The sequence below is a fragment of the Oncorhynchus keta genome, chromosome 26 (assembly GCF_023373465.1).
Source record: "Oncorhynchus keta strain PuntledgeMale-10-30-2019 chromosome 26, Oket_V2, whole genome shotgun sequence".
NCBI lineage: Eukaryota > Metazoa > Chordata > Actinopteri > Salmoniformes > Salmonidae > Oncorhynchus > Oncorhynchus keta.
The window spans coordinates 11,207,855-11,220,112 of record NC_068446.1 but is presented as its reverse complement, the minus strand read 5'-3'; positions in this window follow the sequence as shown (position 1 = coordinate 11,220,112).

The following is a 12,258-nucleotide window of genomic DNA, read 5'->3' as shown; positions in this document are numbered from 1 at the left end:
TAACAAAAGGTTAATCTCAATAGGTTGTCCAGGTAAGTCATGACATGGCACGGGGGTGGGCTTTCCTCTAGTGACATCACAACTTCCCATCCAACCAACTCCTTGTATGCCCTATTCCTTGAAGTTTGCAGTTGTCTAAACCCTATTTTGCTTAAAACCTATTTTTACCTTTTGGTGTGTGTACTTTACTGTCTTTATACTTGGGATATTACTTTTCCAACATCACTGGAGGACATCTTTAATTCTGAATTTGTCTTCATGGAAGGTGTCATGGGCTGCAATCTTCAAACAAGCCAATAGGTGGCAGTAACCGATTTGTGTCAAGTTAAAGTCCTTTCTTTGGGAATGCTCTAGTTTAGAAAATACATTTGTGCCAAATAATTAAGGGTTATTGTCAAGAAATTGACTATTTGAAGAACTCTTGACAAAGAAAGGAAAATGTAAAAGAATAGACATTTCTGTGACAGCTCATTCAACTGCTTAAACTAAATGAATAATGAGAAAATAACTTAAGTCTGGTGCTTTGCATCTCTTAGCGTCTGAAAATGTAGGCTACCCTTGAGCTGAAATGAGTTGATGTTAGGCAGGGTTTTTATACTAGGTTAGTTTCACAGATACATTTCAAGGAGATATAGCCTACATGACAGTTAGATTGTGTATGGTTTTAAAAGTAATTCCCTATTTCTAAATTGCAAAAACAAAACTTGCCGTCAAATGCACTCACAAGTGTGAGCTCCATGAGCTCCATGGTCTTCTAAAAGGGGAACTGATATAAAAAGGCTGCCAGTATCATCTAACACCCATTTGTTTTTCAAAAGCCATTGGTGGAGCATGTGATGTTATTCCCATCATGAAAAAAAGAGTAAGTTATAGTTAAGTAATCAGTTAAATTAGACATTGAACTTGAACTCTGTAAGAATCTTGGATCTAGCTGTTGGACAGTGTTTTTGTATAGAGATCTCAGAAATATGCCTGCGTAACATTTCATGTCTCCTTATGTTATGGGTTGAAAACAGTTATCATGGGCACACAAATCCAAAATAATAAATGTGATTGCAAAATCAAATGCTTCTAAATGAGTCACCTTATCTTGATACCAGTGTTGGTCAGTGACATTTAAGATGAGGGATGACAATTTTTTTTAATGAGAATGGCCTTATTTCTATTACAGCATGTTGGATGACTGTCATTCATATTCCATTCACCCAGCTCAATCTAACATCAATAGGTTTAGGCTACTACATGATACTCAAATTTTCACGATCATGAGGTTGTTACAACCTAGCCTATGAATGAAAGTTTACAACTTTAGGTGCACAGGTCGAGAGAAACATTTGAGTAAACAAGGTGACAGTGACACATTCAATACCGCCTTGCACACTCTTGCGTGCATCTAGCTGATCTAGGGTGTAATCATTAGTCCAACAATTACAAACAAGAGTTTCTATTGGACAATTTCAGATATGTTTATCCACGTTTCGTTCCGTTTGCTTCTGTTTAAGAAACTTTTTCAACAGAATCATGATAACGCGCAAACAGTTAACTTTCATAGCAGCCACATACAAACAGCATGATCACTTTACTCATTGCAAAGTCCCTTCACTTATTAACTTTAGTGCACAACATATCAGCTGTCTGTGACCAGGCTAAGAAACCTTTCCAAGCCAAATAAAGAATCTAAAGAGATTCTTGGAACATCAGAAGGTGGGGAAATGAACTATATTCTGGTAATCTGACCAATTGAACATATGCAGTGGTACTTAATGAATAGGATGTCAGTTCGGTTGTCTTCTGAGACATTCTCATCGATGATAAGATGACATAAACTCTACAGTGGAAAGTCTACACATCAGAGTTATCGGATTCACATGGAATTGTTGTTCAATTTAAATGTTTGAATATGAAATTATTCGTGATGGGATGAAATGTGATTTTAGCTTCTAAAATGTGAGATTTGGGTTTTCATATGGTAGGGCTCTGCTCAATCAGTGGCCCGCCCCTGTGAAGGGACATGGGCTATAAAACTTTTCAAACACGCCCTCTTCTCCCTTCCTATATAAAGCCTTGACGACAATATAACCTCCTGTTCCGAGGATGTGAGGATGACGGTCCGATGTCAGAATGGTTCAGATAATAACTACAGAACGAAGCCAACATCAGCGTGAGCTTTGGTTGCGAATGGTATGAACTTTAAACTGTTATTCACTACAGAAGTGATACCTCCTAGCCGTTGAGTTAGCAACAGCAACTGCAAACGAGGGTTAGGAAGGAACAGACAGAGTATCCCGTCTATCACACAACGACGTTACTACAATGTATCCAATTGACCACCAGGAGACATTCTTCAAAGGACAAAGGACTCGGTTTGGCAACACGGCCTTCCATCTACCACCAACCTACCGAAGCGCAGCTCAGAGTAAATATTTATTGCATTTTCCTTTTCCAAGTGGGCGGTAATTTAGAATGCATAAGATACTGTATTTACGATAGCACAGCTTCGCCCTTTGTTCCTCAGTCTTCCCGCTCTTTCACTCAAACCCAGCCCCTTTTCTTTTGTGTAACAAGCTGTCATATCTGTTCCGCCCGCTAGGGACGTTTTCCTTTATGACGTCATTTGTAATCAAGTTGATTAATTATGTGTATATGTAATTCTGTGTGATTAGTTAGGCATTTAGTAAATAAATAATTAAACCCAATTTTGTATTGCTGATTCAACTTGTTAGCCAGGGTTCGTGCAGATAACCAAGAATTTACAACTTTCAGATGAGACTGAATTAAGATGACGATTAATATTGACTGCTATTGATGTAAAATATTACTAGGTCTTTAAGAGTTTATTCGAAAGATAACAGCTCTATAAATATTATTTCGTGGTGCCCTGACTCTCTAGTTAATTACATTTACATGATTAGCTCAATCAGGTATTATTAATTACGGAGAAATTATTTTATAGAATAGCCTGTCATATCACTTAATCCGGCATAGCCAAAGACACGACATAGGCAACATAGCTACTTGTACTAACGTGTTAGTAAACCCGCTACAATCGTGCAGTACAGTTTAGCAGTTACAATGCCAGGCCACGGTGGCAATAAATTTGTCAAACCAAAAACTTACCTTGACTTCCAGTGTTGGATATTCTTTTTGATATCTATCTGAGACACGTGTGTTTGAGTAGGCTAAACTATCTAGCTGCATTCGCTTGCTAAGTAAGTGAAACTGAAAAAAAAGATGACATCTCTATCTCTCTCTTGCTTCTCCTTGTTTTGGAAGCAATTAATTTGTTAAAACTTAAACTATTGTCTTTCTCTCTCTTTTAGTCAACTGCTCACCACATTGTATGCACTGCAGTGCTACAATGCTTTCAGTACTAGATACATTATCTGATCCTTTGATTGGTTGGACAACATGTCAGTTTCAAGAGCCATGCTTCAAGAGTCATGCTTCAAGAGCTCTGATAGGTTGGAGGATGTCCACCGTAAGCTGTCATAATTACCATGTAAGTAAGTCTAATCAATTATTTGGTGACATGAATATTTAGTATAGTTTTATATAAAAATTATTACTTTTTAAATGTTAGAACATTTTTATTTTTATGAAACTCACTGAGGAGGATGGTCCTCCCCTTCCTCCTTTGAGGAGCGTCCACTGGTGCTCAATCACTGACTTACAGTGCATTCGGAAAGTATTCAAACCCCTTGACTTTTTCCACACTTTTTTATGTTAGACTTATTCCTAAATGGATTAAATTGTTTTTCCCCCTCATCAATCTAAACACAATACCCCATAAAGCAAAAACAGTGTTTTAGAAATGTTTGCAAAAAACCCCTGAAATATCTAATTTACATAAGTATTCAGACCCTTTACTCTGTATTTTGTTGAATCAGCGATGACAGCCTCAAGTCTTCATGGGTATGACGCTACAAGCTTGGCACAACTGTATTTGGGGAGTTTCTCCCATTCTTATCCTACAGATCCTCTTAAGCTTTGTCAGGTTGGATGGGGAGTGTCGCTGCACTGCTATTTTTAGGTCTCTCCAGAGCTGTTCGATCGAGTTCAATTCCGTGCTCTGGCTGGGCCACTAAAGGACATTCAGACACTTGTCCCAAAGCCACTCATGCGTTGTCTTGGCTGTGTGCTTAGGGTCCTTGTCCTGTTGAAAGGTGAACCTTCGCCACCTGTCTGAGGTCCTGAGCTCTCTGGAGCAGGTTTTTATCAAGGATCTCTCTGTACTTGCTCTGTTCATCTTTCCCTCGATCCTGACTAGTCTCCCATTTCGTGCAACTGAAAAACATCCCCACGGCATGCTGCTGCCGCCACCATGCTTCATCGTAGGGATGGCATTGGCTAGTTGATGAAAAAGGCTGTAACCTAACAAAATGTGGAAAACGGTGCCTTTCAGAACCCCTTTCGGTTTTGTTTTGGTTATCAAAGAGATTTTGATTGTTTGTGAGCGACATATTGAGTTTGTCTTGTGGGAACGTAACACCCAGTCACTACAAAGACACAGGCATCCTTCCTAAATCAGTTGCCATGAGGCCAATGGTGACATTAAAACAGTTACAGAGTTTACTGGCTGTGATGGATCAACAACATTGTAGTTACTCCACAATTACTAACCTAAATGACAGAGTGAAAAGAAACAAGCCTGTACAGAATAAAAAATATTCCAAAACATGCATCCTGTTTGCAATAAGGCACTAAAGTAAAACTGCAACAAAAGTGGCAAAGAAATGTACTTTATATCCTGAATACAACGCATTATGTTTGGGGGAAATCGAACACAACACACAAGCTCTTCATATTTTCCAGCACGGTGGTGGCTGCATGTTATGGGTATGCTTGTCATTGGCAAAGACTAGGGAGTATTTTATTATAAAAATAAATAGAATAGAGCTAAGCACAAGCAAAATTCTAGAGGGAAAGCTGGTTAGGGCTGCCCTCCAGAACATTCTGAGGAAGGAGTTGGCTTCCTCAAGGATCTGCCGCAGGGTCTTAGTGCTAGCCCGTGTCTGCAGGCTGACACACAGAGAAAGATACATGCACAGACAGTTTGACTAAACAAATCTAACTAAAACACAGGATAACAATACAAAAGTGTGACATATTTTCAGTTCAACTGGCTATACTGTATACAGTACTACTGAGATGACGCATGAGTTTAATGAATTTAAACCAAGGATCTAAAAGTTACTCTTGGGATCATTAACTCCTCTGTAAAATGTCTGCTGCTCCTCTAACCTCTAAATGACCCCTGAACTCTCACCTTATCCAGGCTGAGCTCCAGCAGGGGGTGGTTGGCAGTGGCCTGGAGGGCAGCCTCCATCTTGCCGATGAGGACGTGTCCCTCCAGGATCTGCTGCTGCAGGGCATGGAAGTCATCAACATGCCCCACAGTGTGGCGGCCATTACGGTTTGTAAAAGAGCCGTCTGGGGCTTGGCCCTCCAGAGAAGAGTCAGTCTCATGGGGATCCAGTGTGGGGGAGAGAGGGGAAGCTGGGCTGAAGAGTCCAGTCTCTCGGGCAGGGGGAGAGAGAGCAGGGTCTATGAGGAGGAGAGGAAGAGTGGAGAATTAGTGTTAGAGTTGGGGTAAATCTCAAATGGCATGGTGCCCTATTCCTTATTTAATGCACTACTGCGAAAGTATATACAGGCGAGAATAGGGTGCAATTTCGGACACTTAGTTATGTGCCAATAAATATGGTAGAATATGTGGTAACAATGGTAACCGTATCCCAGAATGCATGCAGCATAGCATTCCCTCGCTCTCACCGTGGATGAGCTCTCTTCACTCCAGGAGGGCATGTCGCAGAGGTCAACTGCTGCCCCAGCTGAACGTGCAGGTCCCTGGGGTCAAAGGGCGCAGACTCCCCTGAGTGTGACCCCTCTCCTGTATGTGTATTCTTGGGGATGCCACACACTCTGTGGTACATCTGGAGCTTATACTGTAGAGAGTGGATAAGGCCACGGCTCTCACACACCTGCTGCTCAAAGACATTCACCTCGTGCTGTAACCTGGGGACGCACACATAACATAGTTATAAGCTCACACAAACACACACACACACACACTCACCCCTCCTACCTTTTGATGGCCTCCTGGTTGTTCCGCCTGTCCAGTTTCAGCCGGGTGATCTCCAGGGTCTGAGCATCTGCAGCTTCCTGCCCTGCTCCGTCCACCGCTTGGTCTCTAACTCTGCCTCCACACGGGCACGCCCTAACAGCAACGCTTCCCGCAGCTGTTCCACCTCCTTACTGATATCTAGGGGGAGGGTACAGAGAAACCCAGATACCAAGACAGAAATTACAAGGAATAAATCAAATCAAATCAAATCTGTCACATACACATGGTTAGCAGATGTTAATGCGAGTGTAGCGAAATGCTTGTGTTTCTAGTTCCGACAATGCAGTAATAACCAACAAGTAATTTAGCTAACAATTCCAAAACTACTACCTTATAGACACAAGTGTAAGTGGATAAGAATATGTACATAAAGATATATGAGTGAGTGATGGTACAGAGCGGCATAGGCAAGATACAGTAGATGGTATTGAGTGCAGTATATACATATGAGATGAGTATGTAAACAAAGTGGCATAGTTAAAGTGGCTAGTGATACATGTATTACATAAAGATGCAGTAGATGATATAGAGTACAGTATATACATAAACATATGAGATGAATAATGTAGTGTATGTAAACCTTATATTAGGTAGCATTGTTTAAAGTGGCTAGCGATATATTTTACATCATTTCCCATCAATTCCCATTATTAAAGTGGCTGGAGTTGAGTGTGTTGGCAGCAGCCACTCAATGTCAGTGGTGGCTGTTTAACAGTCTGATGGCCTTGAGATAGAAGCTGTTTTTCAGTCTCTCGGTCCCAGCTTTGATGCACCTGTACTGACCTCGCCTTCTGGATGATAACGGGGTGAACAGGCAGTGGCTCGGGTGGTTGTTGTCCTTGATGATCTTTATGGCCTTCCTGTGACATCGGGTGGTGTAGGTGTCCTGGAGGGCAGGTAGTTTGCCCCCGGTGATGCGTTGTGCAGACCTCACTACCCTCTGGAGAGCCTTACGGTTGTGGGCGGAGCAGTTGCCGTACCAGGCGGTGATACAACCCGACAGGATGCTCTCGATTGTGCATCTGTAAAAGTTTGTGAGTGCTTTTGGTGACAAGCCGAATTTCTTCAGCCTCCTGAGGTTGAAGAGGCGCTGCTGCGCCTTCTTCACGATGCTGTCTGTGTGGGTGGACCAATTCTGTTTGTCTGTGATGTGTACGCCGAGGAACTTACTACCCTCTCCACTACTGTCCCATCAATGTGGATAGGGGGGTGTTCCCTCTGCTGTTTCCTGAAGTCCACAATCATCTCCTTAGTTTTGTTGACGTTGAGTGTGAGGTTATTTTCCTGACACCACACTCCGAGGGCCCTCACCTCCCCCCTGTAGGCCGTCTCGTCGTTGTTGGTAATCAAGCCTACCACTGTAGTGTCGTCCGCAAACTTGATGATTGAGTTGGAGGCGTGCGTGGGTGAACGCACGCAGTCGTGGGTGAACATGGAGTACAGGAGAGGGCTCAGAACGCACCCTTGTGGGGCCCCCGTGTTGAGGATCAGCGGGAAGATGTTGTTGTTTTGAGGATTAGCAGGGTGGAAATGTCAGGAAGTCCAGTACCCAGTTGCACAGGGCGGGGTCGAGACCCAGGGTCTCAAGCTTGATGACGAGCTTGGAGGGCACTATGGTGTTAAATGCCAAGCTGTAGTCGATGAACTCGATGAACAGTGGTGAGGGTAGGCAACGACATCTCCACCCCGCTGATCCTCAACACTGGGGCCCCACAAGGGTGCGTTCTGAGCCCTCTCATGTACTCCCGGTAACTATGCCACTTTGTGTACATACTCATCTCATATGTATATACTGTACTCGATACCATCTACTGTATCTTGCCTATGCTGCTCTGTACCATCACTCATTAATATATCTTTATGTACATATTCTTTCTCCCCTTACACTGTGTATAAGACAGTAGTTTTGGAATAGTTAGTTAGATTACTTGTTGGTTATTACTGCATTGTCGGAACTAGAAGCACAAGCATTTCGCTACACTCGCATTAACATCTGCTAACCATGTGTATGTGACAAATAAAATTGGATTTGATTTGATTTTCTCACATAGGTATCCCTCTTGTCCAGATGGGTTAGGGCAGTGTGCAGTGTGGTTGAGATTGCATCGTCTGTGGACCTATTTGGGCGGTAAGCAAATTGGAGTGGGTCTAGGGTGTCAGGTAGGGTGGAGGTGATATGGTCCTTGACTAGTCTCTCAAAGCACTTCATGATGACGGAAGTGAGTGCTACGGGGCGGTAGTCGTTTAGCTCAGTTACCTTAGCTTTCTTGGGAACAGGAACAATGGTGGCCCTCTTGAAGCATGTGGGAACAACAGACTGGGATAGGGATTGATTGAATATGTCCGTAAACACACCAGCCAGCTGGTCTGCGCATGCTCTGAGGGCGCGGCTGGGGATGCCGTCTGGGCCTGCAGCCTTGCGAGGGTTGACACATTTAAATGTTTTCCTCATGTCGGCTGCAGTGAAGGAGAGTCCGCATGTTTTAGTTGCGGGCCATGTCAGTGGCACTCTATTGTCCTCAAAGCGGGCAAAAAAGTTATTTAGTCCTCTTTCAACCCTTACCTTCCCTTCTTTTCCTCTTTCAACCCTTACCTCCCCTTCTTTTCCTCTTTCAACCCTTACCTTCCCTTCTTTTCCTCGTTCAACCCTTACCTTCCCTTCTTTTCCTCGTTCAACCCTTACCTTCCCTTCTTTTCCTCTTTCAACCCTTACCTTCCCTTCTTTTCCTCTTTCAACCCTTACCTTCCCTTCTTTTCCTCGTTCAACCCTTACCTTCCCTTCTTTTCCTCGTTCAACCCTTACCTTCCCTTCTTTTCCTCGTTCAACCCTTACCTTCCCTTCTTTTCCTCGTTCAACCCTTACCTTCCCTTCTTTTCCTCTTTCAACCCTTACCTTCCCTTCTTTTCCTCTTTCAACCCTTACCTTCCCTTCTTTTCCTCGTTCAACCCTTACCTTCCCTTCTTTTCCTCGTTCAACCCTTACCTTCCCTTCTTTTCCTCTTTCAACCCTTACCTTCCCTTCTTTTCCTCTTTCAACCCTTACCTTCCCTTCTTTTCCTCTTTCAACCCTTACCTTCCCTTCTTTTCCTCTTTCAACCCTTACCTTCCCTTCTTTTCCTCTTTCAACCCTTACCTTCCCTTCTTTTCCTCGTTCAACCCTTACCTCCCCCTTCTTTTCCTCTTTCAACCCTTACCTCCCCTTCTTTTCCTCTTTCAACCCTTACCTCCCCTTCTTTTCCTCTTTCAACCCTTACCTTCCCTTCTTTTCCTCTTTCAACCCTTACCTCCCCTTCTTTTCCTCTTTCAACCCTTACCTTCCCTTCTTTTCCTCTTTCAACCCTTACCTTCCCTTCTTTTTCTCATTCAACCCTTACCTTCCCTTCTTTTTTCTTCCCTCTTCAAGCAGTGGGAGAACGAGCAGCTCCACAGTCTGGAGGAGAGGGGCCGAGTGCTCCTCTCCCTGCAGTTCCTTCCGCCGGCTAGATGAGGGCGATGGAGGAGGAGGGGGGCGGAGAGGAGAGGGGTTGTGTGTCGGGGTGCAGCGCTGTGCTCACCTGGCCGCCATGGACGTCAACGTCTTCTCAGACCCTTACGTCAAAACGTAAGCATGTGTCTGTCTGTGTGTGTGTGCCCATGTCAAAAATTATACAAATCAGACATGAGTTGTTACATCTAGTCATGAAGGAAATGCATTACAGCTACGGCTATATCTGTATGACTTAACCTCTGGATCAGTTAGCTATTTGATTTGGAATTTTAGGACCCCTTTATAGGTATCCCCCTGAAAATCTTAACAAATTATTTGACAAAATATTGAATTGATAAAAAAATATATATATAAGAAATAAAGTTTTGGAGGGTCTGTCCTATATCTAGGAGATTTTTTACACATATATTTAACACCTTATTTTTGTTGGCACAAAACTGCCTCCACACTTCCATTCATTTGTATGGGTTACCTTCAGACGAGTCCCGCGACACGGAGATCACAATCATGTTTATGAGAGTCTCATCTTTCCATAGAGGGGTCATTTAAATTTGTAGGCCAAACAGACACTACAGACGTTTTTGATGTCTCACGGTCTGACAAACCAGACGCGGAAGGCTGACATAGGCGGATGCCGTGGATTGAAAACCTGATATGTCTAGCTTAAAATGACAGATTCTGGGTGGGGATTGTTTTATTATGTTACTTAGATTGACGCATGGGTGCGTCCGTAGACTCTTAAAGAAAAATACATTGCAGTGAATCTCCTGGGGCTGTAAACGTACTACAGAGAAACCAAGGATCACGAAGAAGATAATAGACTGTTAGACGTCATTGAAGGAAGTTGTTGAGAGACTAGGGGCTGGATTCAATCTGTATCACTGAGGATCCTCATAAAAATGTAAAGGTGATTCCCGATTGAGTCGAAAAATGCAGCATTTACTGTGAATGTAGTCTCCGCGAATGAGGGAACATAGCCTTTAATTGTCAATCACACTATGAAGTGGATCTTCAGCACTAAGGAATGAATAGAGTCCTATAGTCTTGAGAAAACCCTCGCTGCCAAAACGTCAACACGAAACAATGATTTACAAGTGTAGACACAGCACACTAGAGGTGACTGACGACCGATCTTGACTTTATTGATCCTTTCACCTTCTCCTAACTCCTTCCTTTTTGGCATTGGTCGGTCGGGAAATCAATACAATGGAAGCTTTTATTGTCCTGTTGGAAGGCTAGCTGTCAACATCACCATGTTACTTGAATCTAGACCAATCCACTATCCAGTTCTATCAGATTTGAAAGCACCAGGGGAGATGGTCAGGGCTCACATCAACAGCATCCTCCCGGATACCTTAGACCCACTCCAATTCGCATACCGCCCCAACAGAGTTGAGAGTTTCAAGTTCCTTGGTGTCCACAAACACCAAGAAACTATCATGGTCCAAACACACCAAAACAGTCGTGAAGAGGGCATGACAGCACCTTTTCCCCCTCGGGAGACTGAAAAGATTTGGCATGGGATCCTCAAATCCTCAGATCCTCAAAAGGTTCTACAGCTGCACCACATAGACTGTTTTCTCTGCTACCGCATGGCAAGCGGTACCGGAGCACCAAGTCAAGGACCAAAAGACTCCTTAACAGCTTCTACCCCCAAGCCATAAGACTGCTGAACAATTAATCAAATGGCCACCAGACTATTTACGTTGACACTGCTGCTACTTGCTGTTTATTATCTCTGTTTATTATCTCTGCCTAGTCACTTCACCCCTACCTACATGTACAAATAACAAATAGTTTATAGCCTCGTTATTGTTACTTTACATTTTTACTTTAGTTTATTTGGTAAATATTTTCTTAAATCTTTCTTAACTGTTGGTTAAGGGCTTGTAAGTAAGCATTTCACTGTAAGGTCTACCTACACCTGTTGTATTCGGCGCATGTGACTAATAAAGTTTGATTTGATTTGAGCCTGAAATTGAATGGGGCCCAAGAAGACCATCACTCACTTCAATTGGTCTGGGTGGCAAGAGAGCATCCGTGTGATAAAGAGAAAGGCATAGAGCATGCCTGTTTTTTCCATCATCCATGTTCCTCTTAAATGTTTTCCTTGTGTCATCTGTTTAAGAATGTTCATTCTTAAAATGCTCCAAAGCATTTAATTCCTCCCTAGGCAAAATGGCACAGGAACAGACGAGAGCTTAGTTCACTATCGCCTGCCCCCCCACACACACTGCCACAGGCTCTGTCACACACACACACACACACACACACACACACACACACACACACACACACACACACACACACACACACACACACACACACACACACACACACACACACACACACACACACACACACACACACACACACACGTTTGAGGGATTGAGTGTTTGTGCGTCAATCTATGATACTGTCCCTTCTACTCTCTTTTTCCCCTCTCTCACTTTCCTAAACCTCTTTCTCCCCTCTCTCACTCCCCTCCCTCCCTCTCTATCTTTCACTCTTTCAGATATCTGAAGTCCGACACACGGAAGAAATCCAAACACAAGACGTCTGTGATTAAAAAGTCCCTTAACCCTGAATTCAATGAGGTATGTCCCTGCTGGGTCTCCAGGGGAGACTGGCACCATGAGTGCCAGGC